General features: G+C 35.3%; 1 long non-coding RNA gene across 1 annotated transcript in view; it reads right to left on the bottom strand.

Moving 5' to 3' along the window:
- The window catches only part of LOC148214585 (uncharacterized), a 36,958-nt gene extending 17,928 nt beyond the window's left edge, over positions 1–19,030 (bottom strand). The window contains exon 1 of the long non-coding RNA XR_015797774.1: positions 18,903–19,030. This is a non-coding gene — a long non-coding RNA (uncharacterized LOC148214585). The remainder of the gene's footprint in view (positions 1–18,902) is intronic.
- Positions 19,031–19,302: the final 272 nt, after the last annotated feature.

The raw sequence follows: 19,302 nt of genomic DNA, 5'->3' as shown, positions 1-19,302 counted from the left end.
ACTCCAGTTGCTAAGATTTCTATAATCCTATCATATTCTCTTTCAGTCAATCCTGTTAAAAGAAACTGGAATAATTTTGATTTCTGTTGAAGTGGGCTACCAAGAACTTGAAAACAGGTTTGCTCATCCTCAGCAAAGAAACTGAACAAAATATGCATTCTGGGTTTTCAATTCAATTACTTAGCATGTTGGGTCTAAACAGAGCAAGGTGTTAGATGAAGGACACTGATCATCAGAAGAACATGGATATGCCCTTCCCCACAACTTGGACAGGGGGTTCGAGACTCTTTAACCTTGCAAACTATCTGACAAATATCAGTTATGATAGACATTAGAGAACCTTCTCCCTACCAGAGTCCACTGCCCAGTGTCACTGGCAGCATGCAAATTTAATAAATTATCACCATCATTATCATCATCATCAGACTAAATGAATTCCCTCCATGTTATTAGAGGGAAAATAACATAGCAAAGTGAATGTGCCTGTATGTCTAAAGGAAACATAAACAATAGACAACATCCTACTTTGTTGTCTATTTTATATAGGGCTTCAAAATAATTTACTATAACCATTCATTTTTACATATTAAAGTAGGTCAGAAACAGAGTATATGAATTTGTTACTGGATGATTTTATACACACACACATACACACAAACATCAGAGGGGGTCACAACAGTTATATGAATTACATTTATATAAAATAACATTTAGTGAACAATTCTGAAAAAAATCACTTCAAAAAATATCTTCCTTTTTTCTCTGTATAAATGTGGTTTTTATTTTTAATCAATGAGGAAATTTTCATTATGACCTGTAAAATGTATCAGTAAAGTAATATGGGCAATATAAAAGTTCATGGCTCCTGTGCTACAAAGACGAGGTCTTTCACATATGGGCTTCTTAATAAATCTTAATAAAGAACTGAGGGGGAAAACATGAAGAATAGCTCTGAAAAAAGCTCTTTGCTGGCCAGGAGAAATTAAAGTAATTAAGTAAGTAATTAATATCATATCAATTAACTGACACTGCTCCCAGAAATGTATTGGAAGTCACTGGAGCTGGTAAAGCACTTTCTAGCTACCCACTTGTGTATTTTGTAAGGAAAAGCTCCAAATGAGTTGGAGATTCTAAAGACAATTTTAAGCTAAATTCCAGCTACTTTAAAATAAATATGGGAACCTGTGGCCAGATGCAACTTTCAGCCATTTTCCATATATCCAAATGAACCCTTTTCATTTTTTGTCTGCCAACTAGCTAATAAGATGGCTGATTTCTCTATTACTAATAGCAGTGGAGAATTTCAATATGGATCACTGAGTAGAGTGAGTGTTTAAGCTTCTAGCTGCTATCTCTAGCCTAAATCTAGAAAGAGCTTAAGAGAAAACAGCCATCAAAACTACAGTGTGAATCTTCATGTTAGAACTTGAACAAGATACATTATTAGAAATAATAATTTTGCTCACGTGGAATATGTGATTGGCAGAAGCAGAGAGGTGAATACAATGGTCTCTGCCTATGTACATTTTCACTGTTCTGTGGAGTTTCAGAACTGACACAGTGCCCTGATGTTTTCCTTTGACACTGTAGCCAGGTAAAATAGTATAAACTGTTAGTCACTTTTCCAGCTATAACATTCAGAACCAATTCCAATTTTGACAATGGCAGCATTTTGGCTAATACTAGATGAAGTTTGTTGAAGGCTAATTTTTCCTTGGCAAAACTGAAGTTCTATATTAAGCTTTTACATGCATGGAACTATTAAAAACATGCTTCTATATTCTAGCTGGTAAACATATGTATTAACATTTAGATGAATCGGACAATTTCATTTTTTCAGAAGAAAAAAAAAAGGATTAGAATGCCAGAATAGATGGTTTTACATCACTATAGAACCAAGTTCTCCAGAGGACCCATTTGTGTCCCTTCAAGGATAATCTGCAGATCTTATGGGGCCATCTGAAGCATGGAAGTCAAGACAACTTTGCTTTAACATCATCTAATTATAAACAGAGCCCCTTATAAATATACCAAAAAAAAAAAAAAAAGATCATAGTATGTTTCAAACATAAATTAGCATATTAATATGAATGAGTCACCTCAAAGGAAGGGGAAGAAGATTCAAAGTTTCTGTTTCTGGTTAACTAAAAAAAAGTGATTTTATGTAGCCAAATTTAAGGAATTATGGTTTGTTCTAACCATTGTTTAAAAAAACAAATAGAATGCTATAAACACATTTAGTATTTCCACTTATATGTCATAATATTAAAAAAAGATATAAGCACATACCAAATAAAAATGTTATGCTAATATTATAATAATAGACTTCTTGCCATGATTCCACCTCGGTAAAATGTGGTGTGGACCAAGTTACCAGTGGCAAAACATTAGTTCACTATTCAGACTATTCTTTTATGTATTTATATATATTTATGTTTTTAATGTTTGTTGTGAGTCGCCTAGAGTTCCCCCATTGCGGGGAGATGGGCAGTTGAGAAATTTAATAAATAAAATAAAATAAATAAAGTATTCAACCATTTCGACCAATTAAAAACCCAATATTCTCCAGCAATAGTTAGCAAGGATGTGGCTTTAATGGCATAAAGAAGAAGAATCAAATGTATAGGCTTTAACAATATACAACCTACAATGGGGTGTAAAACATATTACTATGCCCTACTATGACAATATAATGTGCATTTATAATGCACATATATTAATATGGCACATATTAATGGGCAGCAAAAAATAGTAATTAGACACTTCTCTTAGAAACAATCACAGTTCTTCATTTTTCAGTCTGTGACTGCACAAGCTATGTTAGATAAAGACCCCATCAATACAACTTTTATAAAGTTGCTTGCAAGTACAGCACTAAAAGCCTAGTTTAGGTTTAATGCAATTTTGAGGTGAAACTATGTTTTATCAAAATCAGCTCCAAGTAATTCACATATTAAAATGACATGGAGCCTACCAACTGCAATATTCCCCTGTCAATAATAAACTACGCCTACAAAACAAGAACTTTCTGCCATAAATTAAAACCTGTCTGTGTTGAGCCATTTTGTTGATTTCTTCATTGCTCTAATAATTGATCTGATACTTCTATTTTTATTGTATTTAATATATAATGTTAGCATCTTAATGTGAACTACTCTGATACTCCTTCCATCGTGAAAAGCAATGTATATATTCTGTACATAAATCAATGAAATGACTAAGCCAAGAATAAAATTATATGACATGGCCTAAGCAATCTTGCCTTGCACAGGATATGAAATATCTATCCAATCAAATTTACTATCAATTTTACAAGGTTAATTTTTAAAGAGTTTAAACAAAAGGAATAAAAATATCAATCACTTCCAATCTTGATGGCAATGTAAGACCTGTAATATCAGAGAAAACGTTTTTCTTAATACCAGTTGCTGAGAAACGCATAAAAGCGGGCACTATTGCACTTCTATTTTGTTAGATTCTTAAATGCATCTGGTTGTCCACTACAATAACAGAATACTGATTGAACAGGATTTCAAATGCTCTAACTGCCATGTCAAAGGGAGGGAACAGGAATCTCCATCAAGATCACAGATAAAGAAGAAAACTAAACCTTCCCTTCCATACACTCCTTATCCTGATTGTCAGTTCAACCCCTTATTAGCAGACAAGGATAAGAGAACAAATCATCAAAACTTATGTTCCTGACACCAATCACATTCATTAGGTTTCACTTAATATATTATTGATTATACATAATTCAAGTCCAGAATCTCTACAATTACATTTCTCAGAATGAGAAACTGCATCTCAGATTTAATGTTACACAGGTCTAGAAAATCCATGTTGAATTCCATCTTATCATTCAAGGGTTTCCCTTGTGTTTTTAAAAAAAGAGTATTAAGCTTCCCCTTTCAATACGCTGCAACCTTGATTAAAAAAAGAAAAAAATACCTTTTCCAATAGGATTTGAAATCTTACATCCTAATTCTCCTTCCTTCCTTCCTTCCTTCCTTCCTTCCTTCCTTCCTTCCTTCCTTCCTTCCTTCCTTCCTTCCTTCCTTCTATATTCTGTCATTTCTTATTACCAGCCACACTGGCCAGGATGAAATCTAATGGGATTAGAGATAAAGTTTGGGCATTAAACAGTGGGTAGGTAAGTGGAACAGAAGTAAGATGGAGACAAGTATGCGGCCTAGTTAGATAAGAGGCAATTCAAATTAAAATCTGATTTAAAATTTAAACCAGCCAGAGAAGAATAAATGGATCCCACTATTTACCTCTTGTTTGAAACTGGCACCCAAACCAAATCAAATCAAACCTATATCTAATTCCTGGAAGTACATGTTTCACCAGCATCACTATATAACACCCACTAACTAAAGTTCACGCAGAACATACCTCACACCACTGAGACCATGATATATTCTGGATGGACATTTTCACCTGAAGATGTTGGTATATATACTATTTGATTATCATAGGCACTAGACTGAAAAATTAGAAGCTTAACTATAATTATTCCATATATAATCCAAAAACTGGAACCACAACTACACATTACCACTAACTGAAAAAAACACAAAGATAGCTTTGATGGAAGAAAAGGTACTTCTCTGAATTTTTTTTTTCTTCCTAGCATTTTCTCGCAGGTGCAGGGTCTGCTTTTTTTTTCTGGATCAAGCAAAAGTTGATCCATTGGTTGCGACAGGAATTAACCAATCGGCTTGTTGCCCAAGCCTGACGTTGTGGGATGAGATGTAATAATATATATATTCTTTATGATTTACAGTATAATATACATATTTGGTAATTTTTTTTTTGAGAATATAGACTACCAAATAAAAATACTTACATTAACAAACTAATATAAATGTAAAAGCAAATTTTAGAATATTCTGCTATTTGCTTATTTTAAATTCTTATTTATTTTATTCCCTTGGGTCTCCCATAATCTCCCATTTAGATGACTGATCACATTTATAGCTATAGGTAGTCCTTGTTTAGTGACTGCCTCATTTAGTGACCATTCACAGTTACAATGGTGATGAAAAAGTGACTTTATGACCAATCCTTCTCAAGTCTGTAAAGCTGAAGTAAGATCATAAGCACTGTTGCAGTTTTGCTTAGCAACCACTTTGCTTAATGACCGTGTTTCCAGTCCCATGTCTGGTCGCTAAATGAGGACTACCTGTATGTAACTTCAGTAATACAACAGCATCACATGCTTTCAAATTATTCACTGGAACCACTCTCTGTTTTAATTATGGGGAATAAATATTTGTCCCTAGAAAAAATGCCATTAACTTCAAGAGAGTCTATGAATCAGAACCAGAATCCAGATTTGAAACAGACATAAGATTCCAGTGGTAAGCAGTGCCTTTACAAGAAATGATGTAAAATGAAATTATTGTAAAGCAGAAATTCACACTGTTAAGAAACATAGCACTCTATTGCTCAATCCATGGCTTGGTCACTATAAAAATATTCGAATTAACATGTAGTTGGTGACCATGACCATCTCGACTGTGAGATCTTGCTAAACAAAAAGCAGGATGCTACTAAAACTGGCCAGCTTTTCCCCACCACAATGTAATGCAAAATATACTGAAAATGACAGCATGGATTGGGATCTGGAAAGCAAGATACAAAGTTTCAGGATTACTGTGCTCTCAAATTGACACTACAAAATCTAGTACTGTCAGTCTGTGTAATTCTTTCCCAGCTCAGAAAAGATCTGCTTATGTTGTAATACGTAAAACATAAAGGTCCCATAAAACTTCAGGTTTTTTTCTTCCAAACGTAGGACACATAATGGGGGATGCACGGATGGAGTGCTGTTCTTTTTATCAAAGACTGTGTAAAATCTAACATTGGAAGATCGAATTCCTCCACAGAATTGCTATGGGTGACAATATGTGGCCACAAACATAAATTAGATACAGTATACAGATTCAGTATACTATCGGCCACCACATCAAAAAGTTGAGAATGATCTTGAAATGGTAAAAGAAATCAGTAAGGCATGCAAAGCAGCAGCAGTTCAAATAAATTGGAGTCTTCAATTGATCTTGCACAGACTGTACATTCAGGCTAATTCCATGACAAAGAAATTAAATTTTTAGATACCCTAAATTACCCCATCAAAGGATGGCTGATCTTGGAACCAATTAGATGCTCATTTGGAATAGTGACTACAATCTAAGAATTGTGGTATACACTAAATCCAGAGAGATATCAGTTTGTCTTTCTAATAGTGTCTAGGAAGTTGTGAAACTTAAGAAGGCCTCCTTCAGGATAGTTTCCTTCAGAAAATAGGAATTCTGTTGAATTGAGGAGAAAAAAATAACAGCACAAACACTGGCAAAAGAATGTGGTGGGGAGGGAGAGAAGGAGAAGATTATTGCTATAGGAGCGGATGACAAAAAAATTAAAAGTAAGAACTTTTAAAAGTATATTGGAAGTAGACCAGCCAGGAAAACAGTTGGGCCACTGGATGGCAAATAGTGAAAGGATGCTCAAGGATGATATGGAGATTACAGAGAATTTGAATTAATTCTTTGGTCTTATCTTTATTACAGAAGATATAGGAAAGATATCTGAACCTATATTAACCTTCTTAGGGAAGGTACTGGAACACTTATAAAATTGAGGCATCTTATTTATTTATTTATTTATTTATTTGACTGAGATATACTCCACCTTTCTGCTCTAATGAAAATATTTTAGGACATCTTGAAAAACCACAGTAGCAAACCATTGGGTCCTGATAGAATCCACCAAGAATTAAAGAATTCAAATGTAAAACTGCTGATATCCTAATCCAAACATGCAATTTGTTCCTCAAATTGGTCTAAAGAACAGGAAGATAGCCCATGTGACCCTCATTTTTAAAATGAGTCCTGGGGAGATCAGGAAAATACAGGTAGTCCTTGGTTAACAACAGTAATTGGGACTAGGAACTCCATCACTAAGTGACATGGTCATAAACCACAACATCACATGACCATACCAACTTAAAATGGCAGTTCCGGCAGTTCCAGTTGCCATTGTTAGGCAAATCCTGCACAGTCATTAGGTGCGACGTCACAGGATCTCCATTTGTGACCTCCTGCCAGCTTCCCCATTGACTTGGCTTGTCAGAAGCCTTGCAAATGCCAATCATGTGACCACAGGATGCTGTGACTGTCATAATTGTGAGCCAGTTGCCAAGCACCCAAATTGCGATCATGTGACCATGAGGACACTGCAATGGCTGCAACTTTGAGGACGAGCCATAAGTCTCCTCGTTCAACAACATCATAACTTTGAATGGTCTCTGAATGAAAGGACTACCTGAGGACTACATGTAAACCACTGACTGATCAGCTTTACATCTATTCTGAGCAAATTTGTGGAACCAATTATCCAAGAAAAATATAATTGATCTTATAGAGAAACAAGCCTTGCTGAAAGAAAATCAGCATGGTTTCTGCAAAGGGAAATGCTGTGTCGCCAAACTATTAGAGTTTTTTAAAATTATCAACAGCCACATGGTTACCGGTGAACCTGCTGACATTGTATACTTGGACTTTCAAAACACCATTCACAAATTTCTTTATCAAAATTCTTGAATAAAGTTAACAATCATGGGATAAGAGGACTTGTCCTTTATGGACAGTTCACTGGTTAAAAAACAGAAAACAATTAGTAGGAATAAGTGGGCAATGTTCTCGGGAGCTGTGTTAGGACTAGTTCTTTTTAACTTATCCATAAATGATCTTAATATAAAGGTAAGCAGTGAGGTGGCTAAATTCACAGATGACATTAAACTCTTCAGAGTGGAAAAAATAAGAAACAATTTTTAAGAACTCTAGAAGGATATCTTTAAACTGGATAAATAGTCAACCAAATAGCAAAAGTGGTTCAACTCAAATAAGAATAAAGTGATACAAGTTGGAGCAAAAAAATTCTAACTTCATATATATACAAATAATGTCTGTAAACTAACCAGAAAAAAGATCTTAGGGTCATAATAGAGAGGCCAATGAAGATGTCAGCTTAATATGTGGTAACTGTGAAAATGGCAAACTCCATGCTAGAGATCATTAGGAAAGGGATTGAAAATAAGAGTGCCAACACTGTATTGCTATTATTTAAATCAATGTTATATCTCTATCTGGAATATTTTGTACAGTTCTGGTTGGCATAATTAATAAAAGATATAATAGGTCTGGGAAAAAGGAAGAAAAGATCAAGCAGAATTATCAGGAGGGTTGAACATCTTCCTTGAAAGAAAAGGCTAGAATGTTTCAAATTCCTGAGCTTCAAAAGAAAGTAAGTTAACGGGACGTGGCTGAAATGTGCAAAATCATGTATTGCATGTAGGGAGTATATATGTTTGGTGTTTGGTTTTTGTTTTGTTTTGTTTTGTTTTTTGTGCTCCCTCAATGAATCCAGATAAGCTAACTGGGAGGAGATTTTTAAAAGATAAAAAACAAGAGTACTTCTTCACATAGCACATAATTAACTTGTGGAATTCATTGCCACAAGAAATGGTGACAGCCACTGACTTGAATGTGTTTAAGAAGGTTGGATAAGTTCCTGGAGAACAGGGCCACAAAGACAGTTAATGCTACTTGCAGATTAGGGGAATATATCTCAAATTCCAGTTGCAGGGGAACAATGGTGAGAGAGAGGAATATCCAACTTCTGCTTGTGAAGATCTCAGAGCATTGGCTGGTTACTGGGAGACAGAAAATTATGGACTAAAGTAGGTCTTCACCTAGCAGAGATATTATGTTCTTATATACTTATGGTTTACAGAACAAAGAATAATTAATTTCCATTTCTATTGTCAAAAGTATATGGAAAAAAAGAAGGTATTAAATAAAGCCATACCAAGATCCAGTATGAGGTAGAATTAATCTGTGAGTCTGCTGAAATTACACTGGCCCTAGATTTTGTGATAGAACAAAGCTGTTTCATAAAAGAATTTAATTATTCATTTTTTACAAATAGAATCATTGAATTGGAGGGAGCCATTTAGGCCAAGGTGTCCAACTCCCAACTCAGTGTAGAAAAATAAATTAAAACATCACAATGACTATCTAGCCTCTGCCTGAACACATACAGTGAAGGGGAGGCCATCACTATTTGCGTAATTGGATCTACTACTGCCCTTACTATTAGAAAGCCAGAATCTCTCTCCCTGTAACTTAAATCTTTTATTTCATGGCCTGCACTCTGGAACAATAAACAGTGGCATTGACCTTCTGCTGGGTGGCATCCTTGCAGATACAACAGGCTTTATTATAGCAACAATCCTACTTTCTTTTACAATACATAAATATTTATCTGAAGTATTAATGATTCACAGAACCCAAAAATTTTCTTAACCGAATTTTTAGGGGATTATAATTGAAAATGTAAAACAATTAAGAATTTTAAATTCATACACAGCAAAATTAAGCAGAGAAGTAAAACATTTCTTTAAACAAAAGTGTGAAACTAAATTTACTGCAATTAATATATTTGGAATTGTGTCTAAAAAAAGTGAAAATCAGTGTAATGAAGGTCATGAACTATAAGCCAATGTTCTTTCTGATTTTTCACTGAGTGGTTGAATAGATCTGGTCACAGCAGCACACCCAGTTCTTCTACAATGCATATGTTCATGTGAGGTGCTTACTTCAGGGAACTTAAAAACTGCAAAGGATAAAGTATCAAGTCAGTAAAGCAATTAAAGATGATTTAAACATCTGCTTAAGGGAGGAGCATGCTTACATCCCAAGGGAGAAAATTCAGTTCTAAAAAAGAGAATATACTCCATCTCTCTTCATAACAAGAACATCACATGGACTAGGCTTTACAGTAAAAGGTTGGTTTTATTGTAACAAGTAACCTAATTTAAAGCCTGTCCTGGAAGCAAGCATATTCATATTCATATTCTACTTCACATGTAATCACTGGTGGCGAAGGTAAGAAAAGGCAAATGACAGAATACTATGTGACTTAAATAGTTACATCTGTGGAAGAATTTAAGCCATTTGCGTATCTCATGTCAGGACACAAGTACAGTGTGCTTTTGCAATGCATGTTTTATCATTTTTTTTTCTCATCATAATTTGTACTAGATGCCTAATGTTCATGTGTACTAAGTTACTGGACTATAATAGACAATTGAAAGAAAGACTAGCAACTCGATATTACTAGAAGTATTAAGTGTGACAAAGTTTAGAAATATTTAGACTCAAATCAATGTGGCTCCTAAGTCATTCTTGCAATTTAATTAATGTTATCTTGAATGAGTTATCTGTAACATTGGGTTAAATATAAGGCAGAAAGACTGTTTTCACAATAAAAGAAAACTCTACAAAGAAGTGGATAAACCTTTCCTAAATAGGGCTGTTCAATCACATCTTTCAAATGTGAGAGTTGAATACAGTTTTTTTAGGATTTCCTAGTCATTTCTGTTGGAAAAAGAAGTGAAGATATTTTACAGCACCTCTGATGTAATAAAACATCTATGCACTTCTCAGTCAGGGGAAAAAACTTTATTTCGTGCACTTTATGCCAGTAAAATGAGCCTCTTTTAAAGAATCTTTTAAACAATGGTGTAAACTGATCTAGATTCTTGACTTTACTGTCCCATAGGCCATCCTTTTAAATGGCCATGTTTGCGGGATGGCTGGAGGCTTATATTGCTTCCATTCTGAGGTACTTTTCTCCCTCCCACCAATATTCCTGAGGTGTATCACAAAACAAAAGAAAATTTACGTCTACCCTACTTTTAAATAAATAGAAATACTCTGAGCAAGTATAGGCTGCCATTTTAAACTTAAACCATGATGCCATTATGGCTTTACAAATAATGGGGTTTGTTTTTGCTTCCTCACTGCTTATCTTCTTTACTTGAAAATAAACATTAGGTTTTTGTACCTGGTTTCAAAATACTGAGTGAAACCATCTATTTTACAGTAAAAATAATTATGTGAGCATTTGCAACTATGAACAGGTATAGCCATCCTGATCAAATTATGAGAAAAATGAAACTGTAGCCAAAATCATCCACCCCTGTTTCCCACCCACCCACCTCCCACGCGGCTGTGACTGCTGAGCATTGATATCAAACCTGCTTGCTGTTACACCCTTTATTTGCATTGCCTGAGCTTTGACTTCACAGTCAAGCTTAATTACAATACCAGCTGTAAAACTAAAAAGAGGAAGTTGCAGCTAGTTGAGTGGACATTTCTCATCCTTAGAAATCTTTTGCTATTTTTCTGTTTTTTTAAAAAAATTATTTTAACCATTTTACTGTTAGAATAACATGTAAACCACTCAGAGCCCTATTGGATTGAAACAGCATATAAAACCCAGTAAATAAATAAATACGTCCAGGCCAAATGATATAACCTGTCATTTTGGGGCTGCTTTTAGTAATCACAGGAAATGTTTTTAAGGCTGAGCCTCTGCAATAGTTAGTACACCCACTGCTGGCCAGGGTGGGAGCTAATAAAATAAATAAAGGAAATGTTTCACTATTGGCAATAGAAAACAATGTTCTCATAAGGTCTTCTTTAATCAGATTGAAAGAGAAAAAATATTAGGTTTTAGAAATAATGACAGTTGGATACTTTATCTTGCTAACAAATGTTTGATGGACTGGGGAGATGGTTAACCATTTTCCTGATAAAAGAAAATGTTCCATTTGTAGATGTTCCAAGCTAGCAATGCTTTTCAAACCATTGTCCACTTTCTCAGGCTGTGAAAAGCCCATAATGAAAAGGCTAACTCAATCAGACTGACTGCAAGGGAGCAAATTAAATAGATTCTAAAGTGCTTGTTGAATATTAAGTAATTTTTAAAAGCTAAATCCATAAAGGTATGGAAATATTACATAAGAATTATTTTTAAACAATTGTAATTAATTGTTAAATAATACCTTGATTTTTCCCTTTATTTAACAGCAATTCTTTAAAACATTAAATTTAATTTGTTGCTGATATATGGAGTTACAAATTATTAACTATAAACTTGCTCTAGCATGTTTTTTTAATGCTTCCCAACTGTAAAGAAAAAAAAGTAGTGTAATTAGGAAAGCAACACAACCTCCTTTTGTATTTGTTATGCTATAATTAATTTTAAAGAAAGGAAAATATTGACAATAATTCATTCTTTTAAGTAGAGGTAGCAAAAAAACTTCCTTTTTGTACTCCACCCTTTGTTCTCTTCCTTCCCTTTTTTCCCCCAATAATGCATAGAAAAAAAATTGGGACAATTTACAGTTTGTAAGATAAATAAGAAATAGCATTAAAATGAAGACTTACTTATTGGTGCGAAGGCAGCACATGATGGGAAAAGATTATGCTGACAATGTCTCTTGTTAAAGCAGGTGGTACTTTTAGCTGATCTTAGTTTTATTTCACAGGCTGAGAATATATATGTTAGATTTAACTATTTTATTTTAATTAATTATTAATTAATTGTCAAATTTATATGGCCACCCATCTCACACCAAGTGACTATGAGCAGCATACAATAAAATCAGCAATTAAAACTTTCTTTAAAACCAATTAAAACAACTATGATGTTTGTGAACTGAAACCACATACAGCCAGCATTGCCTTTTTCCATTTGAATCTCATTTTTTATTGAGAGTTTTTACATAATTGAAAGATGAACAAGAAAGAGTATATAAAGAGAAAGTAGAAAAAGAAAAAAGAAACAGTGATAGAAACAGTTTCCCATATGAGATTAAACTGTTGTTTATAAGATCTGACAAATGTTTGCAAATGTAAATTCTTATGCATCCAAGTATATTATTAATATTTTTAGAATTCATACACAAGCATACTATACTGACACAGTACTATTATGCATATATTGCCATCTATTTAGCTGGCATTTTTCACATAACAGGTTTGACAGGTCTTTTCCCTAAGGAGTTCACAATCTAAAAATAGACACAGGGAAAAATAGATGAACAAAAGGGAAATGAAAACATGGAATAAACTTTGTACAGAACATTCCTGGAGATCATCATATCAAGAAAGGCTCCAGTACAGAACTGACAGGGAAGTTTTCAGAAGTTGCCACTGAACCTACAATTACATTCTTAAATGTAATTTAAGTAAAATAAAATAATTCTAAGACTGATATTACATGCCCACTATAATAAATTCTACTTATTTTAATCATAGAATACAAGCTCTGACTTTACAGCTCATCCTTTAAATTTAAATCCTAGTGCTTGCAAGAACATGTATGTTATATAAAAGGTGCCTGTCTCATCTAAAATACATAATCAGTATGTAATCTAGGAATACTTAAATAACAGTTTACTTAAATTACAAAATATAGATTGTAACCAGCTAAATACTACTAATGAAATAATCTAGATATTAGAAAGATTTATATCTGTATGAATGTCCCACCAATTGTTTTTAAAATGCAAAAAATAGCATACAATTCATAATATGCTTTCTACCCAGTTAATGTGTTATATAAACAATATTCATTTACTTTTCTTTTCAAATATTTTACTCTTCTGTCTTAAAGTCATCTCTTTTGAAAGTAAAGACTGAAATTAACAGCTTTACCTCCTAGGGAATCTAATGATATATGTCAAAAATGGGTAATTAAAATTTTGTTTAAGTTTCATACATTTAACAGAACACATGTACTATATAAATTTCCCATGTTGGGTCCGGTATAGGTCTGGAATACAAAAATAATTTCTATGCATAACATTTGATGCAATCTTGGAAAAAGCATGTGACTCTTCTCTATTGTTATAAACAGTATACTGGGTTTTAAAGAATAGTATCTGTCTTAGTGTAATACTACAGTCTTCTGCTATTAATATATCATAGAGCAGTAGTACCAGGGCAGAGGCAGGGGGCAGACCATTTACTGATAAAACTCTAAACTTTTTAACAAATATAGTACAAATCTGATCTCCGGAAAAACCTGACAACTGATATACAAATTAATCCCATACAAAGTTGCAGAGAATTTGAATTTTAAACTTAAGATCTTAAAGTCAAGTGCTAATTTTGAAATTTGAATACAAATTACAAAGTACAATTTATAAGTACAGTGCAATTTAAAAATATGGATTGAGTAAAATTGTGAAAGTTATTTTCTCCAAATTAATGTCAGTTCCACAAAGAAAGGGATACATAAAGCAATATTTATGCTAGGGATTAACGACTTTCTATTTGCCTAAGAGCTATCTCTGGAAGACACATACAGGACACATACAGGTTTATATATGCTGATAACTATTTACCCAAACTAAAGTACACCAAGAAAATACAATAAATAATTAGCTTAGAAACAAAAAAAATGTACATAGAACATAGTAAATATATTCTCTGATTAGCTATACAATCTTAATATTAATCTATGTGGATTGTATAATATAATATAACATTCAAACTGTAATTTTAAACCAAAAGTTACTTTAACTAACATGTAGCCAAGTTTACTTAAAAATCAAAAATACTGATTTTCCACAGGAGAGCTCACTTACAACTAGGAAAAGGAAACGTACAATCCTACATATGTCAACTTTAAGTAAACTCCACTAAGTTCAATGAAAATTACTGCAACCTCAGCATCAAAGCCCAAGGTTTCCTACTGTTGATCTACTGGCAATTATCTTGATAGCATTTAAGGAAGAAAAATCAATCACATATACAGTTTTGGGTTCTTTTACATCATTACTGAGAAGTCAGTGGTATATAGAAATATGCAAAAATACCTATTGCAGAAGTTTCTGTAATACTGTAGAAATTCTAAAGGCAAGAAATTTAATTCTATTGCAGTTATCTATACCAAACAGTCTGTAGTGATTTTTAAGTAATTATCCCAGCTGACTTTTATAGCTAAATACAACCTGAGACTATATAATGGCCAAGGTGTAGAGCAAATTGGAAATATATATATTCACATTTATTTGAAAAAGAAGGCCAATGACCTCAAATTTCTTCTAAATAGAGATATACAGAATGGAACTGTCAATCATCTGGATCTCTCCAGTCATATTTCTTTATCCAAGACCAACAGCTAGAGCAGGCCTGCACAGCTCATAGAGGAGAAAGGGCCAGATTGCTACATTAAAAATAACTGCAGGCCACAAAGGAGTATTCGGTGGCAAAGATAGAGCTGGGAGTGTTGGTGATGCCTGGAGGGGTTGGAGGGGCTCAGCAGTGTGTCTTTCGGGGCAGAGGTGACAGCGAAAAACTAGGCGGCAGCAGTTCCTTCCTGGCAGTGGCAACATTTGGAGGCAGTGAATTTGTTGAGTTTTCAAAAAACACCCACAGGCCATATGTTGCACAGGCCTGATCTAGAGCCACTGTTTGAACTATAAGCCATTTGCAGGACTTCAAGATTCTTCATCATCATCATATCATTATTATTCTGCTTAGCCTCAGAATCATCACCTAAGATTTCCTACCATATTATCATCAAAAGTAAAAGTATTTTTTCAGTGTTAAAAGTTTAACAGTCCAGTAAGAGGAATTACATGTTGTTCTTATATTTTGACAGAACTCTAAGAGCTTTGCTGACTTCCTGACATCAGTGTACCATGAAGTGATATTCCTTTCTGTTTGCCATATTTCTAAAATTGTGTCTTCTAGGAATCTTAATAGATTCATATATAAATTTTACCCAATGTTGTTGAATTTTAACCCAAAATACTTCATAAAAACTTATACAAAACCTTTAAAACAGTTAAATAAAGTTATATAAGATCTCAGAAATTAGGCTCACAAAGGTTCAGAAAATAATAGAAGTAAAACTCTGGAAATTCCATGCATTTGATGAACACAGAAAAGCTTGTGATAACAAATTTCATGTTCTGCTGCAAGAGACTAATATAACTATCTCTTTAAAATCTGGAAATTCCTGGACATTAATTCTAGGAATTGCATGAATGGCTCTTCATTCATTCATAAGTTCTACAAAGGCAGAAGCATATTTGTAGGAAACAGGCAACAAGGAATAGAAAATCAGAAATATAAAATTATTTCTTGTCTCTTTATGCAATATAAGAATTTGAAAAGCCATATAAGTATACAATTATACTAGAAGTTCAGGATACAGGAATTAGGTCCTGTGGAGTCCTTGGGGTTCTCTGAGCTTGGTTCTTTTCTTGCAAACATTTCATTACCCATTTGCAAGAAAAGAACCAAGCTCAGAGAACCCCAGGGACACCACAGTTCAACCCTGAGCTACACATATTCACCTCTATTGTAATTAGGTCCTATAAAACTCACAAGCTGTAAATGACCTCTTTATATTATTATTGCATTCTTATCCCATTTTTCAAACAAACTTAGGCAGAGAATCACAATTTATCCTGAGGAAAAGACACTTTTCCTTATGATGTATTGCTAAAGGATGGCCACAGCAAATTTCAGACTCATCTACACGTGTAACATCTGCATCCATTTTATATTAGCCCCAGTTTAGCATTACATCCAGACTTAAAATCTGACATAATCCCAACTCTGGTGTCTTGAAATAAGTCAATGTCTTAAACTATAGTTTGAATTTAATTTATTACATAAACAAAGCTGCCATCAATCTAAAATGGAAATAAAATCTTCTTAGTAAGAGGAAGGAAGGAAGGAAGGAAGGAAGGAAGGAAGGAAGGAAGGAAGGAAGGAAGGAAGGAAGGAAGGAAGGAAGGAAGGAAGGAAGGAAGGAAGGAAGGAAGGAAGGAAGGAAGGAAGGTTGTGCAGCCCATGGCTTCATCTTATGCCATACTAAATTTAGCACCACACCTAAACAGCCCACACCTTAAATTTCTTCTAAATAGAGAAATATAGAATAAAGTAGGGAGCTGCTACCAGAACTCTGAGTGATCACTTTGGAAGATTTTTGGAATGAAGCCAACAGCAACATAAAATTTGACAAAAGTCTATATGCAGTTCTGGGGTCATAAGATGCCCACCATTTGCACTACAGTATATCATCACCACACTAGGAATCCGCTGCAGAAAAGATGTCTTCAAGATGCCTAACATAAACACACTTTATAGAAAATGTCTCACTAAACACAGTTGGACATACTTCCGATTCAGAGCAAAATCAGCACCTGCTCTCCTTGGGCAGTTCCCAGGCTCTTACACCTCACTAATGGTTAGGCTGATAATTAACCTAATATTTTTACGTTCTGTGCATTAAAGTAATTAAACTATTGTCTGACATTTAATGGTCTGAAAATAATAATGGCATTTTTTCAAGGAGAAAAAAATGTATTATGTTTTTCATTCTTTTGATTATCAAGTTGAGTATAAAAACACAAAGACTTTTCCAACTAACAAAAGACTACTAAATATATAGTAGCATATACTACTAAAATGATTTATTTCTTTTAGACATATGCAATTTCCATATTTCTGCCTACCTAATGCATTTTATTTCTTCTTTAAAATTTAAAAAGAATCTTCATTTTTAAGTTCCAATATTTCAAGAACAGATACATCTGTTTTCAGTAAAAATAAAACATAATTGCTGCACTGAGGTACAATACAGTAACATTCTGTAACTTTATAACATCATACATCTTTTTTTTTTTAAGTAGGCTTATATATGTTATTGAATATCAAAACAACTATAGTTCTATTCCAAAGAATAACTTCTAACCACTCTAAAAATACTTTTTTTCTCTCTTTAAAAGCAAACAGAAGCTATTTTCATAGTTTTAGGACTAGAATTATTAATCCCAGACGTTTGTTCTGTAAAAATTTCTTCAGTACCAGACTCAGCATTTTCTTCTCTTCCAATAGTTATCTACTGAAAGAATCCAACCTGATAAAGCAGGTGAAAACCAGAGGGAATAGTATCAATTTAACTTCTGGATATGCCTCCTATGCACTTAAAATAAACCTTATCCGTGCTAACTTGAAAGCAACTCCCATTTTGTTCAGTGATACTTCCAAATCCTCTCATGACTGCAGCCTTAATTTTTTAGAAACACAAAACCCTGTAATTAATTAATTTAAATAAATTTAAGCAACTACCCAAATTGAAAAAAGCCCACCCCAAATCCCAGTGATTGGTATCCTATCACTGCATGTTATGTGCACAACTAAGTTCCTCTACCTGTTTGAATCCCCACTATACATTCCCTACTGTGGCACCTTGGAGAAGCTTATAATTACACAGTTCATTTTAACAAGTGTATAATTCAATACGTTCCTACTCCCCTCCCTAGTAGCCCAGATTTTTTGGGGTGGGGGATTGGGGAATGGGTGTCAGATGCTCTGTTTAAATAATAGCTGATGTAGGAGAGAGGTGAGAAAAAACCTGCACAGGCATTTCCCCAGCTAACCTTGCAAAGAGCTGCCAGCCTCCGAAAGCGACGCCGAAGCAGCTAAACGGTTTAACTCCCGGCCAGCCCGGAGCAGCATCCTAAGCTATGCAAACGACCACCGCGCGGGAATCCCAGGGCAGCCCAACTTCAGGCACCCCCAGGCAAACACGCGGGAAACAGAAGCCACTTGGCGAGAGGAAGGCGGGAAAGGGACAGAGGAGCAGAGACCCTGACCCGGTCCTCGCCGGCAGGTGCTTCTCCCGCCCTCCCGTACGCCCACTGAGCTCCGTAGGGATGGAGACGAGTCCCCTCGGAGAGCTGAAGCGTAAAGAGGAAAAAGCGATTTCGAGAACGGGCGTGCGGGCGGAGGGGATGTCCGTCCATCCGTCATCGCTGCTGCTATCCCACTCGTCTTTGCAGATGCTGCTGGTGTGGTGGCGAATTATTATTATTATTATTATTATTATTATTATTGCCATAATCCTCTCTGCCTCTCCTCTGGGGATGCATTTACTTGCACACCTGCCCCAAACTGCCATCTTCTGGTGGTGCAGCCAAGGGGTCTAGGACGCGGAGGGCTGGGGGAAAAAGTTACCTCGGTCTCCGTTACCCCGGTTGTGGCGGATGAGGCTTCCCACGATCTGTTGCCCAAGCGAGCAAGCCGGCGGCCGGGCGAGCGCTGGGCGCGGAGGCGGAAGAACCAGCCGAGGCTCGTGGTGAGGTCGAGAAGGAAGAGATGCGAGGGGAGGGACCCGGAGAGGAGCCGCCGCCGCCGCCACGAGGGGCTGAGCTTTGCGCTCTCAGCCCGCCGCGGCGATTTGAGGAGGATTTACTAAAAATAGCAGCGAGGGGGGAGGGCGGAGGAGCCGCCGCCGATTTCACTTCAGCCCACGCGCCTGGTTGACGCTGCCGCCCGAAGAAGCGAGCGCGGAGGGCGGCGACGGGGACGGAGAAGGGAAACCGTGCAGGAAGAACAGGTGCGAGGAGGGGCCGCC

Source organism: Python bivittatus, unplaced genomic scaffold, assembly GCF_059951505.1.
Source record: "Python bivittatus isolate LINGU-HERP-01145 unplaced genomic scaffold, Pbiv_v1 ctg000610_np1212, whole genome shotgun sequence".
Classification (NCBI taxonomy): domain Eukaryota; kingdom Metazoa; phylum Chordata; class Lepidosauria; order Squamata; family Pythonidae; genus Python; species Python bivittatus.
This window is presented reverse-complemented; position numbering and strand designations above follow the sequence as displayed.